Below are 19,348 nucleotides of genomic sequence, written 5' to 3'. Positions count from 1 at the left end.
TGGCCCCTGAGCCTGCTCAGGCAGGTTTCTGAGTAACCCACTTCCATCTTCTCACGTTTTCCAAATCTCAGATTATGTTCCGTTGCTTTTAGTTCTCATTGTGATGATGGTGGAGATGCCTGAAGGCAAACTTGCACCTAACAGAAGGTGCGTCTACTGTTAATGTGTACTCAACCTTTGGCCGTTTGGAGCTGCTGCGAGGAGCTGCATGTGGCAGCTGTCTGGAAGTGACAGATGTGGCAGGGGGCCATTTCCATCCCCAGAGGGAATGCATTTCTCCCCTCCTTAGATTGTCCCGTCCTCAGCATGCTGATCCTGGTTCCCAGAAGAATCAGAGAAGGAGAGCAGAGGAGGAGGGGGAAGGGAAGAAGAGACTGCAGGTGTCTCTTGGAGGAGCCCTGAAGGAGACCTGCAGGAGGACGCACAGAGAGGATGTAAGCTAAAGCTCAGGCTGCTGGAGGAGCCTGGCTAGCCTTGCGGGGAAGCTGAGCCTGGCCCTCCGTCTCCGTGTAGCGTTTTCACCTGGTCTTTGCTGAAGATTATGATATGTGCTATGATTCTATGCTGTGAGGAGTGTGTCCTGCGGTTGCTGTTGACAGCCAGGCAGGGCTGGAGAGAACCCCTCGCATTGCAACACAGCCTCCCACCGGGCAACACAGGAGAGGCCAGGTGTGGGGGTGGACTGGGCAGCTGCTGTCAAAGGTTGCTGTTTTGGGGTTGGTGTTGTGGCATAATGAATTAAGCTGTCATGTGCAACGCTGGCATACCATATCAAAGTGCCAGTTTCAAGTCCTGCCTGCTCTACCTCACCCCAGCTACCTGCTAATACACCTGGAAAAGCAGTGGAAGATGGCCCATTGCCTGGGCCTGCACCATTCCCGTGGGAGACCTGGATGGAGCTCCTGACTTTGGCCTGGCTCAGCCCTGGCCATTGCAGCCATTTTGAAGGCTAATCAATGGGTGGAAAATCTTTCACTTTGCCTCTGAAATAAGTTGTCTGCTTGAAAATAGGTTATTGTTTTGCAGTGGGACCTCTCGCTTAAGTCTCTGGATGTCTGTATACAGCTTGGGTTGTGCTAACAAAAGACCATGAAGGCTGGCTCGCTTCAACAGCAGGAATTTTTATGTTTATTTGATGATGTTTACATAGTTGAGAAGGATGTATACCCATTTGGGCCACTGATTGGCATGGTAAAGGTAGAGGAATGGGGGAAAGTAGATGAGACAGTTTTCTCCTTCCTGTATCTGGGGATAGGGGGATAAAACGGAAGAGTGTTGCCTCCAGCAGCCTAACTGCATCAGTACCTGGGGATGGGGACGGCCACTTGATGTCATCCTAGGGTCCCTGACGTGGAGTACGTTCTGAGGGTACTGTTCTGAGAGGCTGTTGCTTTCGTTGCTCAGGGTTGAGGAAATCCTTCCAAGGTCCCTAAGTTAACATAGTCTACCCTAGAGCCTCCACTCGCCCAGATCCTCCAACAGCAGACCTTTATTTCCCCCGTCCTGGAGGCTGGAAGTCCGAGATCGGGCTGTCAGCTTCTCTCCTGGCCTCGTGGACAGCTGCCTGTTGTCTGTCATTGTGTGGCCTTTCCTCCGTGTGTGCGTCGCTCCCTGTTTGCTCTGCCTGGAAGCACCCCGGTCAGGCTGGACCAGGGCCATCCTAATGGCACCATGTAACCGAACCACTGCATCTGAGTCAAAAAACTATTTGTTTATTTGTAAGAGGGAGAGAACAAGATCGATTCCCAGCTGGCTACTAGGGGTGGTGAGAGCTTCAACATCTGAATTTTGCTAAAAATATTTATGTATTTGGTAATTTAATAGAGAAAGATATACATAGACACACACCCCTTCCACCTTGGCTTATTTCCCAAACTCCCCAGGTCACTGGGGCTGGGCCAGGGTGAAGCCAGAAGCCAGGAACTCAGCCCAGGTCTCCCACGTGGTTGGCAGGGACACAGCTATCTGAGTTGTCGTCTCCCAGGTCACTGGGGCTGGGCCAGGGTGAAGTCAGAAGCCAGGAACTCAGCCCAGGTCTCCCACGTGGTTGGCAGGGACACAGCTATCTGAGTCGTCGTCTCCCAGGTCACTGGGGCTGGGCCAGGGTGAAGTCAGAAGCCAGGAACTCAGCCCAGGTCTCCCATGTGGTTGGCAGGGACACGGCCATCTGAGTCGTCTCCCAGGTTCTGCTTTAGCAGGAAGAAGCAGATCCTGGATGAGTGTTCCAACCGAGATGTCAACCTCAAGGTGCCTGGACTGGGGGCTAACCCATGCTGGTGGCACCCAGTGTGGATTAGTGCCTCAGGTTGCAATGCGAAGTAAGTATGAGCTCAGAGCAACAGGGGTCACTGCTGTTGAGTGTCAACCTGGGAAGCCTTGGGAAAGGATTCCCCAAGCACAGAGACCCTCAGTCTTCTCCGATACAGATGGGGTGGTACATTGTCCCCAGGGAGGCGTTTGGCACTTGGGAGCCCACAGGTCCTGCCCCACCTGTAGAACACTGGCATCCGGTCCCACTGGGCAGCAGTGTCCCTCCAGGGGCAAGCAGCAGCTGTGGATGGGACTGTTCCTTCTGCCTCTGGAGCCATTCCACAGCCTCCTGTGACTTTCCTCCACCCACAGGGGAGCAGACGCCCTGTGTCTTCGGCTGGCAGTGAGATCTCGGGCTGAGAGGCTAATGTATCAGTGCTTATGAGTGGTGACATGGCCGCACTTGTGTCACCACCACGTCCGGCTTGGTTGGCCATGCCTGTGTCACCCACTGCCTCCTGACTGATTGGGCTATAGATCACTGATTGGGCTATAGATCAGCTTGGGGAGGCAAAGTCCTAGGGGAAGGAAGAGAGTTTTAGAATCAGGGAAGAAAGAGTGAGTAAAGTTTGGGGATGGTTTGACCACATTGCGTGTGGCATGGAGGGAGCCCACTTAATTACAGTTGTTGGAAAAACTGAAATCGTGTTCTGCCCCAGATCATGCCTGGGGAAGCCAATGATGGTCTTCCAGGCCTCGCAGCGTTTCTGTTTCCAGGTGCCTAGCTGAGGATGTCGGCAGCTGGTGCAGCATAGCCCTGTGCAGGGCTCTGGAGCTCCTTCTTGGTGCAGCTTTCTGGTGGGGGTTCCCTGCTTGGCCAATTTCAGCTGCCCCAGTCTTCCTCACGCAGAGCGTCCAGGGGAGCAGGGACGGCTCCTTCAGATGTTTCCTGTCATGAAAGGATCATAGGCCCTGCATCGTCTGTCATCCAGTCCCCCAAAATTGTTGCTTCATATAACTTACCCAGTTATGTAGTTGTTCACTCGCTGTCCCATTGGGATTAATTTAAAGCATTTGTTCTAGATTTTTTGCAAGTACTCAGGGCCTCATTGTATTTTCTCCCTCAAATCTTCCTGCCTTTCATGGAAAGCTAGCAACAAGGCTGTTAGAGGGAGAAGCTACTGTGTGTTTCTGAAACAGAGTTTCTATTTTTCTGCATACATTATTGATGTCTGCTGCAGGGACTTGGCTGTGTTCAGGCCACAGACATTTCTTTTTAGGGTTTTAATTAGCACTCAAGTAGGGAGCAGGAGGCTCTTGATCCCGGTGTTTAGTTGCGTGTTGCCTCAGACGGCAGGAATCATGATAATTGGATGATAAGCCGGATATGGGCTGAGGCGGAGAAGTGGTCAAGGAGTTAAGTGGGTGAGGAGAAGCGGTCCAGGATGACCGGAAGGTGACTGGACTTAACTCTGCTCCAGGGTTTCTCAGGTGTAGCTGTGACCTCCTGGACTGGCTGACTCTTCCTTCTGTGAAATGGCTTGCATTTACAAAATCACTTGTTTGCAACGGTGCACTTAACCTCTCCCTCGGGGGATTCTGCCTTCTGGAACTTTTGTGTGTAATGGAATGATCTGCTTTTTAAAATGCAGCTTTTTGGGCCCAGGCATGATGAAAACTGGTGATCAGTAACCTTCTTGATTGAGTGAGTGCTGGAGAGGGAGGGAAAGAGAGATGACAATGAGAGAGCAGGAGAGTCTTGCTGTGATCTGCTGTCACACATCCTGCCTCCCTAAGACAGCCTGGTTCTATCTTCCTGCTCGCTGAAGCAGGTGCCAGTCCCGTTCCCTTCCTGCCACCCTCTCCCAGTTGCTAAGAGCTGTCCTTCTCTGTCAATCTCCATCGAAGATGCTGTTCCATGACATCCGCTCGCATCTTCCCAAGGACATTCGCCATATCTTTCTTGGAGAGCAGTAGTACGCTCAGCCACAGTTGCTCCCACAAAGCATTTCATGATACTTTGGGTAGAGCTTGTATCTTTTATCACAAGTTAGGAAAAGTTGAAGGCCAACTCAACATTTCAGCAACTTGTTTTCATAGTGGCTCAGGTTTCTGCCTTCAGTTGGGTGGGGGTGGGGAAAAGAGGGACAGCAAGGCCTTCTGCCTTGGGTTTGTGTGTGTAGTCGAGCTGTGGCCCTCAACATTGCCAGATGTTTATCCCCAGAACCCAAGCAGTTACTGTATGGAGAAGGATCTTTAGGGATGTGATTAAGTCAAGAATCTTGAGAGGAGGAAACAATCCTGGATTAGCTCCAGGGTGGCCCCTGAAAGTATTTACAGGTTCTTTAAAGTGGGAAGCAGAGGTGGGGTGGGGGTGTGGGTCTGCAGGGGTGAAGCGCTGAGCTAGGAGGTGAGGAATAAATTCTTTTCTGGGACTTCCTCCGGAAGAAGTATAGCCTCCCTGACAGCTTGATGGCATGTTGATTTTGGCTTTCTGGGCTCAACAACGATGAGAGAATGAATTTCTGTTGGTTTAAAGCCATGAAGTTTGGGCAGATCTGTTGGAGCAGCCCACGGGAAACTCATCTATTGTTAGTTCGTCCCTTGGTTACCTGTTCCTCTTGCCACTCTGAGGAGCTGCCATTGCCCTGTGCTCTGTGGCAAGGAAATTTGAGCGTCATCGTCCTTTCTCTGGCCCCCGCCAGCTAACTGCTCGTGGGAATGCCTATCTAAAAGTCTCAGAATAGAGACTGGTGCACACGTGGGTTGGGCATGGGGTAGAGCTGCCAATAGCACAGGCTTTGGAGCCGCCCTGGCTGAGGTCAGCTGCATGCTCTGCTGCTGCTGGCCATGGGGGCTTCAGCAAGCTTCCAAGCATCTTTCCCTTTTAATCTCATTGGATCTCCTTCACAGAGTTTTTGGTAGGGATTCAGTGGGTTGCTTCATTTCATCGAAAGACTTTTTCTTTTTTCACATGTCACCATCTTGAAAAGGGGGTACGTCCATAGGCAACAGCAAGTCATTGATTAGTGGATAAGGTGGCTTTCCTAGTAATACCTGTAGTAGAGGTGTGTCTTCCAGTAGGTGGCATCTTGGAATTGATGTACATGGTAATATATGCAGATATGCCTAGTTGAGTGCCTGGGCATCCTTAGAGTTCAGCAACCATTAGTGACCATGGTGTTGGTATTTCAGAGGTGCCAGACACACAGAGGATTTCAGATGTAACTTCACCTTTCTGATAGTCACTGCCCACCATGATCTGTAACCCCCTCTTTTCCACATCTGCTCTCTCTCCAAGCCTTTCCGTTGTCCTGGCACAGGGGAGTCTATGGGCTCTGCGTAAGGTGTTGAGTCCTCTCCTCCTGCCTCCCGCTTGGCAGAAACCATCCAGGTGTGTGCATGACATTGGGTGACTTCTGAATTCCTCCCCGTGGCCTCTGAGACCATAGATCCTGATTTGTCCTGTATGCTTTTCCTCCTTCTTATGTCTGAGTTTGGATTCTGTCTGGTAGCAATGGGGTACTTGCCCCAACTTGTCTTAAGGCCGATACCTGTCATTCTGGTTGACATGTGGCTGACATGTGGGCAGAGGCCTGCTGACTAGGAGGGAGTTGTTTGCTGGAGAAAAAGGATGACTAGTGTGGAAAGAGGGGGAGAGGGAGATGGAGAGGGGCATGGGGAGAGGGCAGAGGGAGAGAGGGGGCAGAAGGAGAGGGAGCCTTCCATGGCTTCTCCCACATGTGAAGGAACGCTAATGCTCATTTCTTAGTGCTCTAAACACGTGTCTGAAATTCCCTCCAAACCCTCACGTCGGCTCCTTTAAGGCTCTGAAATGAGAGCCTTCCATGGCTTGGGGTGCGAGGTGCTGAGCAGGTTTTCTGATGGTAAGGGGGTTCTATGCCCCAAGAGCTGAGCCCTGCATGGTTCCTGTGCTGAAAAGGCCTCTTGGCGTTCTGTCTAGTTTTTAATTAATTTTTCAGCAGACTCACAGCGTGGGAGGATCCAGTATTATTGCATTGTAGACAGAGACATGGCTGGGGAGCTGAATGCATTTTTTTTTTTTAGGGCGGCAGTGAGAAAGAGGGACAGTCAGAAAGTGAAGCCTATAATGGGATGATCGGTAGTTCCGGAAGGAGACGCTCATCTTGCTTGTAGAGCCCAGGTGTTTGCTTTCCAAACAGGAGCCATTCGGAGAGGTTACAGCCTGAGAACTTTCTACCCATCACTGTCCTGAGAGGTGGGGCCATGCTTAGCTCATGGCTGACCTCCTGACCTCTCCAAATCAGCACTGACCTCGTCCTCATTGTCCTTTTAATTCCCAGGGAGGCTTCACAGACACTTCCGTTTTCTGTTCCAGACCTCTGTCATGATCAGGTCAGAAAGTTCTTCCCAACAGCTACTGGGAAATTGCTCTTCTTCTGGGTCTGACGCCATGCTGCTATGCCAGCCTGCCAGGCTCGAGCGCCAGAGTTTGGATTCTGGCTGCTCCGTTTCTGACTTGGCTCCCTGATAATGTGCCTGGGAAGGCAGCCGAGGATGTTCCAGGTGCTTGGACCCCTGCCCTCTTCCATGTGGGAGTCCCAGGTGGATTTCCTGGCTCCTGGCTTTAGCCTGGACCCATCCCGGCCATTGCAGCCATTGGGAGAATAAACCAGTGGATGGAAGATCTCTCTATCTCTGTCTTCCATGTAAATCAATAAATAGGTTTTTCAAAAGATCCTCCTCATCTCGTTTTGTCCTTCTCTGTGATCATAGTGAATGCCCCTCACCGCCTCCCACCTCCCAGAATCAGGGTATCCCACACAATCTGCGTTCCTGGTGTGTTTCCTGAGTTGTTTGGGCAGGGACCCTCCAGAATTTGTTCTGTGGTTCAGTGATGGATGAGTTTGTGTGCAGTGACTCCTAGGAGCATCCCAGGGCAGCCGCAGGTGGTGACCACACTGGGACGTGGGTCTGGACTTCAGAGACTTTTTCAGACATTTGTAGTCTTGCATGCCAAACAATGAGTCTGCTTCCCTTTTCTCCTTACGCCCCACTGGCCTCTTTTCTGTGTTGCTGTGACTCACTTCATGCCAACGTTTGGTGCCAGGCACTTTGCTGTACAGGGCAGTAATTGTGTAGATGTGGGTATGAGATGGGGGTGCTGGATACACATGACCCTGTCAACTTGGGGCATCATGGGAGGCTTCCTGGATTTGGTGCCTAAGTGTAGACATAGAGATTAAGTTGACATTTGTCAGCTTGTCAGGTGGATTTATTTAAGAGGAATCAATAGGATATGCATTTTAGACAAAGGGAGCAGTATCCTTTTTTTTTAAATCTGTTTATTTGAAAAGTAGGGTGATAAGAAAAGGAGAGATAGAGAAAGAGGTCTTCCATCTGCAGTGGTTGGGCCTGGGCCAGGCTGAACCCAAGAGCCTGGAACTCCATCTGGGTGTCCCACATGGGTGGCAGGGACCCAGGTGCCTGGGCCATCTTCTTCTGCTTTTCTAGGCAAACTAGCAAGGAGCCGATTCACTTCCAAAATGGCAGTGACAGCTAAAGTCAGGAGCTTCGTTCTGTCTCCCACATGGGTGCAGATGCTAAAGTACTTGGGTCAGATCCCACTGCCTTCCTAGGCACATTGGTAGGAAGCTGGATTGGAAGCGGAGCAGCCAGGACTTGAAGCAGCACTCTGATATGGAACGCTGACATTGAAGGGGATGGCTTGACATGCTGTGTCACAACACTGCCCCTTGCAGAGCAAGTCATCGTAAAGCAGATACTTCAGCAGGAGATAGCAGCCTTCTCCTTGTGCTGTCCTTTCTTGGTGAATCCTATCCACCTGCTAAATCATTTATTCCAGTTTTTGTGATAATTCCTTGCTTTTGAAAGATAGTTATTTTTATTTGTTTGAAAGGCAGAGAGAGAAAAGGAAAGAGTGAGTGAGAGAGAGAGAGCAAGAGCAAGACTGCATTCACTGGCTCACTCTTGTTTTTGTTTTTAAAGACTTATTTTGTTTATTTGAAAGACCTACTGCAGGAGCCAGGAGGTTCTTTCAGGTCTCACATGGTGTTGTGGGGCCCAAGCATTTGGGCCATTTTCCACTGCTCTTTTAGGTCATTAGCTAGATTGGAAGGGGAGCCACTGAGACTTGAACTGGTTCCCGTACGAGATGCCAGCATTGTAACGTGGCAGCTTTATCCACTACGCCACAAGACCAGCCCTTCTGGTTCACCCTTAAAATACCTTCAACAGCTGAGGCTGGACCGGAATGAAGCCATGAGCTTTGAATTCATTCCAGGTCTTCCAGAAAGGTAGCCGGGACCTGAATGTCCTGAGCTACCACCTGCTGCCTTCCATATGGTGTGCACCAGCAGAAAGCCAGAAGTAGAAGTGTGGCCAGGACTCTGAGACGAGATGCAGACATCCCAATCTGTTTTAATCACTGCACAAAACATATGCACTCCCCGCACTACTTATGTATGTAGCCTTAAATAATAAAATTTAGTTCTTCAGCTTTATATAAAATGGGAGCACTATGTATATGTTCTTTTGTTTTATGGTTTGTTCAGTATTGTAGAAATAATATTATAGATGTACCATTTGCCCACTTTGTTGCCTGTGAATTCATATTGGCTCATGTGTGCTGTTCCATTATGAGAACAGAATGCTATTCATTCCTTCTGTTGTTGGTGGACAGTTGAGTTTCCTCCAGGTTTTGGTGACTGTTGCACAAAGCAAGCATAATACTGTTAAGATGTTACTGGAAAAAATGAGAAACTGTTTTTAAATAGTTTAAAAAGATTTGTGGAAATAAAGATGCCTTGTTTACAGATGGAAGAACACACTGAAAAAAATTGGCTGTTTTCCTCAAATGTAAATTTAATACAACGAATTAAAATCCTACACATTTATTTTCTTTTGGGTAGAACTTAGGGAAGCTGATCCAGCAGTTTGCACAGCAGAATACAGGACAGGGGCAGAGAAGACACTTTTGAAGGAGGGTGAGGAGGAAGGGGAGAAAGAGCAAGGATCCCATCTCCCAGACACTTCAACTTGCAGGTCATTAAAGCAATGTGTCATTGTCACATAACCATGTAGAATGCAGCAGCAAGACTGGCCACAGGCTGCTGCATATATAGAGACCATGTACAGGGCCTGCCATAATTATAATTGTAAGTTAATGGGAAAAGGACCGAGGGCTGCCATGGCTAGGGCGGGGCCAGGCTGAAGCCTGGAGCTTCATCCGAGTTTCCCAGGTAGGGGGCAGGGACCTGTGCACTTGGGCCATCTTTTGCCCATGTTGGCAAAATCAAAACTCCTCAGAATTCTCACACTGTATCAGACAAACAAACCGACCTGGTGAAGTTAACAGTGCTTGACAGTCACTCAGAGCCGTGCTTTCTGACCCTGCTTATACTTGTGGAGGCTTTTTTTTTTTCAGTATGAATTCTAGATGTCACTCCCGGAAATCCTGACTATGTTTGAATGCGGTAGAACCCGGGCATCTGGATAGAGGTGATTATTTTAAGTAGATGGTTTGGTGTGTTTTGACAAGGGTACATTCCTGTGTCATCTTCACAGCTACCCAAGCTGGAGATTTTCATGTTCTCCAAAATTCCCTCGTGCCTCCTGGGGATGGAACTTCACACGCTGACCCGAAGGAACCGCCGCACCACCGCTCTGCTTTCTGTCACTTAGCTTGGTTCATAGATCAACTGACTAATGACACAGTAGAACAGTTGGTGATACAGAAGCCAAAGCCTGTGAGAGGATCCTCGCAGTGCGTATAGCTGACAAGACCACTGTCCAAAAGCTATAAAAACCTCCTAGTAATAATAGCAATAATAATAATAATGACACAACTATTTCTGTATGAATTTAAGAGCAGAAACCCTAAAGGACCAACACATAAGTGAAAAGACACTTGCTATCACTAGTGGCTAGGGCAATTCAATTTAAATTCTCACTTGTTTGACAAAAATGAGAGATGATTGACAATGCTATTGACAACAGAGGATTGAAGGTGAACAAGAATTCCAGGGTTCAGTATGGTATCTGCTCTGTCAAATTCTTGCACAAGGAATCTTGCCTCATCATATTCATTGCTGCATTTCTTGTAACGATGAAAACATCGGGGAAAAAAATCAGCAGTCAGCAGAATGGAAATGAAATTGCAGTAGTGGCTGGGGTTGTGGCACAGCAAGTTAAGCCACCCATTGTGACTCTAGCATTCTGTATCTGAGTGCTGGTTTGAGTCTCAGCCACTGTGCTTCCAATCCAGCTCCTTGCTCGTGTGCCTGAGAAAGCAGTGGAGAATATCCCAAGAATCCAGACCTCTGCCACCCAGTTCGTTCCAGGCTTCTGGCTTTGGGCTGGGCCATTTGAGCAGTAAACCAGCACGTGGAACGTGCCTCTTCCTCTCCCTCCCTCCCTTTTTCTCCCTCTTCTTCCCCCTGTCACTTTGCTTATGAAAGAAATCATTTTTAAAAATTATTTATTTGAAACAGAGAGAGAGAAAGAGAGAGAGAGAGAGAAGAAGAGAGATCTGCCTGCTGATTTACTCTCCAGTGGCCACAATGGCCAAGGTTGGGCCAGGAGCTTCATCCGGATTTTCTGGGTGGGTAGCAGGGGCCCAAGCACCTGGGCCATCTTCCACAGCTTTTCCCAAGCCATTAGCAAAGCACTGGATGGAAAGTGGAGCAGCTGGGACTCGAACTGGCTTTCACTTGGGATGTTGGCATTGTAGGCAGTGGCTTTACCTGCTTCACTACAATGCTGGCCCCTCAGTAAATCTTTTAAGAAACTGTTAAGTTTATAAACGGCATAATGAATTGCTGTCTAAAAGAACAAGTTGCGGAATGCTATATGCAAGAATATTATCATTTGACTAATACGTGAAATTGTATAAAAAGTACACATTTTATATACACTTATAAACTATATTAGCATGACTATTAAAATATAAATATATAGTTTCAAAGACGTTCATGAAAGTTTCCAGTTGTGGAATATCTATAATGGGTACAAGAGGTAGTCTCAATAAAAAAAAAAAGACTTATTTGTTCTTATTGGAAAGGTAAATCAGATTTATAGAGAGAAGGAGAGACAGAGAGAAAGATCTTTCATCTATTGGCTTACTCCCTAGAGGGCTGCAATGGCGGCAGCTGAGCTGATCTGAAGAAGCACAGAGAGGAGAGTCTGAGGGAGACCTCTTTCATCCAATAGTTCACTCCTCAGCTGGTTGGAATGGCCAGAGCTGGGTCAGTCTGAAGCCAGGAGTATAGACCCTCTTCTGGGTCTCACATATGGGTGCAGGGGCCCAAGGACCTGGGCCATCCTCTACTGGCTTCCCAGGCCATCAGGAGGGAGCTAGATCAGAAGTGGAGTAACTGGAACTCAAACTGCTGCCCATAGGGAATGGCTGGGTGTCACAGGTAGAGAATTAAAATGCTATGCCACTGTGCTGGCCCCAGTACCCTAAACTTTTGTGTCTAGATTATTATGCAATATGTAAAGCTTTTGGCAGGTGTGTGAGTTCTTATGTGCACTGGTTGTGACAGAGGAGGATTGTTAGAAAATCCTGATATGCGAAGGAAATGCTTACCTTGAATATACTCACACTGTTGAACTCAAAGCCCTCTTGATTCTTCTTCCTGGTTATTTTAGAGTGCTGGCTGTCACATCTCTAAATGGGACCACTCCTGAGAGTCCAGTTTGTTTGCATTGTGCAGGCTTTGGGTTGTAAAAGTATATTTATAGTAGTCATTGAGGTGTGGCTTTGCTGTGCTCTCAGGGTTCTGTGAGATGAAGCAGGACCACGCCCCCAGTGCTTGGTTGCCTTCACATAGGTGGCAGGCTGGCGATGCTACGCTTTCCTTGTAATGAGATGGATACGCCATTTCCAGCATCATCTGAAAAAGAGTCTGATAATAAATACGTGCTGTGTAATCCATCTCTTTGCTGTGTAATTTGGGATGACTTATCGAAAGTGTAAATTATTTAGCCGATGAAAACAAAAGAAATTAGAGAGCCTCTTGTAAGAAGAGCATTCATTTCATTTTAAGTGATGGATAAGTCTCTACAAAATTAAGTTTTATGATATCCACACGTGAAGTCTGTTACTGGGCTAGCAGTGTTCAGGGTTCTAATACTGATGGGTGCTCCGTACTGGAGTCTAATGTCCTAGGTGAGGATTTATTGCTTTCTCAGTGCAGAATTCTTCATCTCAAAACAGTGGTTTGAGAAAGAACTGTCTTTCCTGCATTAACTACAGGTGGTGAAGATTCATGATCAATTGTTATTATGAATCCATGTACTTTCTGAGAACAATGGGAATTTCTTTGAGCAGTGGACGCCCTTTTAAAATTCTGTTAGAAAGTAAAAATCAAAGCTGTAAGATGAGATTAGTTCAAGATAATCTCTATCCTTAAGTCTTGTGTTGGGATGGTGTAGGCAAAAACGATTTGACATAAATGGAAATTGACAGCCTTGCTGGTGTTACGTTATAAGGCATAATAGTTGTTCCAAGCCAGACAAGAGAGATGTACGCTGTAATCCTGGAAAAATCATTTCATCATAGATAAACGGATTAAACAAGTAGAGGAAGAGAGTCCTGAGTCAGGGATCCATGGGATCCTGTGGCCAAACAGTGCTGTGCGTGCTGACCTGCAGCGTCTGGGGAGGTTGGTCAGCTCTTGCCTTCGCTGTTGGGTGTCTTATGGTAGGAATCACATCACATTTGCTGTTTTAGTTATGTTTAGGTTCATTCCCCAACTCATGAACCCCAGCTGCCTTTTCCTCACTCCTCCGACCTCTGGCAACCTCCCTTCTAGTGTGTTTCTCTGACGCCTCCGGAGCCCTTGTGGCGGGAGCTCAGAACAGCATCTCCTCCCCGGTACTGGCTCATTTCACTTAGTGGCATCATCCAGGCTCACCCCGTCACAGGACAGCCTTTTGTTTTGAGACTTCTGTGTGTGCAGAATTTATCACGTTTGAAAAAAAAAATCCATTGGATCATCACTAGACATTAGCTTTTTTCCGTGTCTTGACTGTGGACAATTGTGCTCATAGGAACCTGGCCGGGCAGATAACGCTTTGAGACTTGCCTTGCCATTCCTTCAGATAGATTTGCTTATCAGGAAGTCGGGTTGATGGATTGGTTGGATTAGTTTGGAAGGCAGAGATGCAGAGCAAAGGAGAGGCAGAGAGAGGGATCTTTCCTACTCTGGTTAACTCCCCAAAGGGATGCAATGACCAGAGCTGGACTAGGCTGAAGCCAGGAGCCAGAAACTTCATCAAGACCTCCCATGTGGGTGCAGGGGTCAAAGCGTTTGGGCGATATTCTTCTGCTTTTCCAAGTGACTTAGCAGGAACCTGGATGGGAATTGGAGCCATCAGAAGTTGAACTGGTGCCCATATGGGATGCTGGCATTGCTGGCACTGCAGGGTGTTTAATGTGCCACAGTGCTGACCCTGTGTTCAGTTTTTCCGCAGCCTCCATAATCTTTTTTCATATTGGTTGCACAAATTTCATAATTCTGCATGACCTCTAAAATACTTGGTATCCTCCCTCCCTCCCTCCCTCCCTCTCTTCCCCTCTCTCCCCCTCTCTCCCTCCCGCCCTCTCTCCCTCCCTCTCCCTCTCTCTTTCTCTGCTCCCTTTCTCCCTTTCTCCCTCCCTCCCTTCCTTCCTTTCTTCCTTCCTGTTCCTTTTTTTCTTCTTCAACTAGGAGCCATTCTAATTGTTATAGGTGACATCTCATTGTGTTTGGATTTGCATTTTTCTGGCGGTTAGGGACGTTGACCATATTTCCTCTGCCTGTTAGCTGTCTGCGTATCATCTTTGGAGAAACGTCTATTCAGGTTCTTGGCTCACTTTTTAATCAGGTCATCCCATTGTTTGTTGTTGACTCTTTTCTTAGCCAGAATTTAATTTACGCAGGGGGGAACATTTTTTTTTTTTTAAAGTATGATACTTCTATTTTTAACAATGGAGCTGAGTTTATTGTAAATAAGACTTTGATTTCACAAAATGAAAGATAGCTGTTCTTGCAGAATGCACACTTGGCCATGGAGCAAAAAAGCACAGGCCTGGGGATTTTTCTTTTTATTTGTTTTAGATCTCTGCAGCTCACAAAGAAACAAAACACAAATTGGCCGCCGTCTTTCATGTGGATCTCTCTTCTGGTTTCTTTTCTTCCTAACCATATCCAAGGGGAGGGACAGGAAGGAGTTTGGCTCCCCTAAGAGTTGGGACAGGAATGTGTGTGGCCACAGCCTCTACCTGCTGCTTATCTCGAGGGGTGGTGTTTCTGGATGGGGGAACTGAGCCTGCATAACTTGGGACTTGACCTTTCTCTGTTTGTCTCCACGGTTTTTAGACGGGGACCTGATTTGGCACGGAAGGAGTATTCTGACTCAGAAGTTTGTTTTTAGGCCAAGAAAAGCATTCGTTGCTTTCTGAGAATTTCAAGGAAATCTAATGTAATCCACATAGTCCCATAATAGCCCATTCTATTTCTTTTTGGGGGAAACAGAGTGTCTTTAATATGTCTAAATTTGCCATGGGAGTGCTAAGTCAACCTCACTGATCTCTTTAGTAGGTTACGGGGTTAATTGCTCATCACAGTTCATTTCTGTCGCAAATCCAAGAGCCGTGTATCAAGTGCCTCGTTCAGTCAAACTGGGCACCCTTGCACAAGCATGCTTGGTGGTTACCTCATGAGTGCTGTCATATGCCCTGGGCACTGTTCTAACTCCTGCGTGGGTATTAACCCACCCAGATCACATGACCCCACTGAAGCAGGTATTGTGGTGTCTTCATTTTATAGGTCAAATAATTGAGGCTCAGAGTGTTGGTGTGGAGTCTAGGTGCAGTGCTCAAATTACTGCCTACTGTTGAGTGCTGCCCCTCTAGTAATTCTAATGAATTTATCCTTCCTTCATCGTTGTTTGTCTTATCGCCATTGAGCATCTGCAGACACTTCTCGTGCCAGATTGTTCTGCATGCATGCAAAGACGTGGTCTGATTGGCCAGCTGCCGCTGGGCCTGAGGTTCTTCTCACTGTCCCGTGGGACCCACATTTCTGGCCCTGGGTCCTTCAAGGTGCTGCTGTGAGCTGGAGAATGCAGCAGTGATGGGCCACACATCCGGAAGGGCGCTGGCAGGGCCTGTGGGTTGGTGCCTGGCAGGTGCCTGGCAGGTGGCCCGTAACAGCCAACCTTCTGATATTCTGATGAGGGGCTTTGAGGTGGAGCTCTCATGTCTTTGTGAAAACCTCACAGTGGCTTTGGCTGCACCTCCAGGTTTGGAAACCACTAGTCCTTCTGGCTTCCCAGCCACTGTGTGCCTCATTCCTTCAACATGTCCTGCCCAGTGATGTGTCGTTTGGAGGTGGCCCGTTGGCCCATCCTGTGCTTCAGGAGATTCGAGTCTCAGTGGGGAACATAGTAGTTTCCCAAGGCTGTCCCAATAGTTCACAGCAGTTTGAGTAGCTTACACAACATGAATTTAGTGACTTCTTTGGGCATCTAGAATATTCTAGAAAGTGTTTTTTAGATCTTGATCTCAGATCAACATGCTGGCAGAGTTGTATTTCTTGGCTGGTTACTAGGCTTCAGGTCCTCTCTTGACTTCTGGAAGTTCCTTGGCTTGTGGCATCCTCACTCTCATCCTTGTATGCCATTCTCGTGTGTGTGTGCATCTCCCTGTACACATTCCCCCCATCCCCCAACATTTTTCTTTTAATGACTCAGTTGTCTGAGATCAGTATCTTTCCTAATGATCTTACTTTAACTCCATCATCTACAGACATCCTGTTTCCAGGTAAGGTTGTATTCACAAACCCTGTGGGTTAGGAATAAAACATCACTGTTGGTGGTGGTGTGTATACATTCTACCCCATCAGGAAGATAGGACATGGATAGCCAGAGCATTAACAAATCCAATCAAAAGCCACACTAAAAATATAGATGTTGATATTACATAGAGGAAAATGAAATGAGGGTCCTCTGCAAATTTCAGGGGGCTGTAAGGAAAGGAACGTCACAGAATAATGTTGCGCAAGCCCTCCTTGCCAGCTGGACTGTGAGCAGAAATTCAGAGAATCTTTTCCTGTTCCTGTTCCTCCAGTGGCATGGCCTCCACTTGGTGGCTGTTCTTCCAAGGCCACCACATGTGATCTCATCCTTGCCTTGTGCCTGGCACCTGGCACTGGAGCCTCAGCTGTGCTAAGGTGGGCACACTCCTGGGTAGGATGCAGACCCAGGCTGGTTAGTGGGCTTCCCCTGACTCTGGCCTGGTCCTCCTGATGCGCCTTGACCAACAGATCAATGCAGATTGTCTCGTGAGTGGGAAGACTTCTTTGTTCTTTGCCAGAGAAGATCAATTCTGCAAGAGAGTTGTAGCAATTGCATGCAGTTCACTGCGGTTATTAGTTAGCAGAATCATTAGCTTGAGACACAAATGAAAGGGTCATGGGGTGCTGTTACGTTTCAGATGGACAAATGGCCCCTGTCCTTATTTGGTTAGCATTCTGTCTCCGCTGGCTGATGATTCAGGGCCAGGGCAGGGCAGCCAGGTGCTGTGTGACTTTGCCTTTCTCTGCTCTGGGAAGAGGTGTTACTCGGCTGCAGGGGTTCTCACACCTGAGCGTGCTGCCGCAGCACCTGGAGGAGGTGTTAGTCCAGGCAGTTAGGGTGTTGCTTAAACCCGGTCTGCACCTGGCTCCAGCTCCCTGCTTATGTAGACCCTTGGAGACAGTGGCAATGGTTCAAATGATTGAGTTCCTGCCCCCTACTTGGGAAATCCAAACTGAGGCTTTGGCTCCCAACATCAGCTGCAACTAGTTCCGGCTGCCATGGCTATTTGGCCAAAGCCGGGAGCCAGGAGCTTCTTTGGGTCCTTTCACCTAGGTGCTGGGGCCCCAAGTAGCTGCGCTATCTCTCCTTGCTTTCCCAAGGACATTACCAGGGAGCTGGATTGGAAGTAGAGCAGCTGGGATTTGAGCTGGCATCCCTATGGGATAACGGTGCTGCAGGCCGTATTTTAACCTGGTTTGTCACAGCATTAGCCCCACGCTGCTGCATTTTAAAAACAACTGAATAGTATTCCATCCAATGGAGTATTTATTCAACCATGTCCCTGTTGTTTCATGTTGTTCACCCTTATAAACAGCAATGCAGTTGACTGTCCCGCTTTATTAAACAGACATGCTCCTGATTGACCTGGAGTTGATTCACAGGCGCTCTGTGTTTGTGCTGCTTGGGACACATGGTCTGAAACCCTACCCCGTCACTGTCTCAGAAAGTCGGTGTTTGAACCCAACTGTTTATACCACTTTCACTGTGGCCATCACTTGATTGAATGAATGCCAGCTGCTTCAACATGAACATTGAGAAGGAAGAGCCATTTTGAAAAAATATTCAGCCAACTGCTTTGAATAGATCCACTAATATTGAAGCACCTAGTTTCTGCCAAATAAGGCATAGTAGAGACAGCCGTGACAGCAAATTAGAGAAATTGAGGATAACTCTCTTTTCAGATTTCTTCCCAGGTGACTTAAGCCTTTACACCATTTTAAAGGGGGAAAAAAATCCAAAGATTGTGAAGTATTACGAGCAAGGTTTTTGGGAAACAGACAAAGCAGAATTTCATCTGCTGACCTTGTGTGGACTAAAAAGCCAGATGGGCAAATCGACACATATGAATCTGCTTGGAATGGACAATTGCTTTTAGGGGTAGAGTCTGCCTTATTCTTGTCCAGAAATAACCTGTGACTGACCAAGTGGGGCTCTGTTGGAGGAAAAAGCGTGGGCCACAGATTCTTGGGTGCATGGGAACTTGTCTGTAGTACATGTTTCTAAACACACCAGCTGGGATTTTCCACATTCTTGGGGCTGTTTTATCTTTAGGGACCAGTGGTTTGTGGGTTTTCCATTGTAACAGAAAATTTCAAGTTGCCCTCTGTAGGATGTGGGGCTGGTTTATGCTTTCGCCAGCAACTGTGAAAATGCCTTTACCCCAAACCCTCATTATTATGAGGTTCAACAGTTTTCCTTCCTCCCTTCCTTCCCTCCTTCCTTCCTTCCTCCCTCCCTCCCTTCCTACTTCCTTCCTCCCTCCCTCCCTCCTCCCTTCCTTCCTTCCTCCCTTCCTTCCTTCCCTCCTTCCCTCCTTCCCTCCTTCCTTCCTTCCTTCCCTCCTTCCTTCCTTTTCTCCCTCCCTCCCTCCCTCCCTCCTTCCTCCCTCCTTCCTTCCTTCCTCCCTTCCTCCCTCCCTCCTTCCTTCCTTCCTTCCTTCCTTCCTTTTACATGTTGGTTAATAAAGATAGGTGACAATGCTATCTCATAGAACTTTTTTTAAAAAAATTATTATTGTAAGAGCCATCAGCCAGATCTTCCATTCACTGGTTCACTTCCTAAATGCCCCTCAACAGTTAGGGCTGAGCCGGGCTGCAAACACAAGCCAGGAACTCCATGTGGGTCTCTCCCTCCCATCAGGGGCAGGGACCCACATCCTGGGATCCTCCCCTGCTGCCCCCCAGATGCTCATCAGCAGGAAGCAGAGCTGAGACTCGACCAGCTGCTCCCACCATGGGATCCCTGTGCCCTGAGGGGACAGCTTCATTGCCAGCCCCTTTTCTTTCTTGATTGTGGCTACTGGAAAATTTAAAATTCTGTTTTTGGGACACATTTCATATCTACACCGAGAGAGAAGGAGAGAAAGAAAAATAGGTCATCCACCCACTAATTTACTCTCCAATAGCTGCAATAGCCAGTGCTGGGCCAGTCAGGAGCCAGGAGCTTCCTCTGGGTCTCCCATTTGGGGTACAGGAGCCCAAACACTTGGACCATCTTTTTGCTGCTTTCCCAGGCACATTGGCAGGGAGTTGGAGCAGAACTAGAACATCTGAGACTCAAACAGGTGCCCATATGGGATGCTGATGCCATAGGTAGAAGCTTAACCTACCATACCAGGGCACTGTTCCTCCTTCCACTCCCCCCATTATATTTTTATGTAGTGTGTTGTAATCTTTTCTACCTTGCCACTGTACTGTTTCCATTTTTTTTACTCTTATATTTTATTTATCTGTTAGGCCCCCTGTTTCCC

General features: G+C 47.9%; 1 protein-coding gene across 3 annotated transcripts in view; it reads left to right on the top strand.

Moving 5' to 3' along the window:
• Positions 1-19,348, top strand: part of SLC39A11 (solute carrier family 39 member 11) — a 282,396-nt gene that overhangs the window by 50,096 nt on the left and 212,952 nt on the right. The window lies entirely within an intron of this gene.

This window comes from Ochotona curzoniae, unplaced genomic scaffold (genome assembly GCF_017591425.1).
Source record: "Ochotona curzoniae isolate NIBS_2020 unplaced genomic scaffold, NIBS_Ocur_1.0 contig_523, whole genome shotgun sequence".
NCBI classification, from domain to species: domain Eukaryota; kingdom Metazoa; phylum Chordata; class Mammalia; order Lagomorpha; family Ochotonidae; genus Ochotona; species Ochotona curzoniae.
The sequence above is the reverse complement of the archived record's forward strand: the minus strand, read 5'-3'. Positions and strand labels throughout refer to the sequence as shown.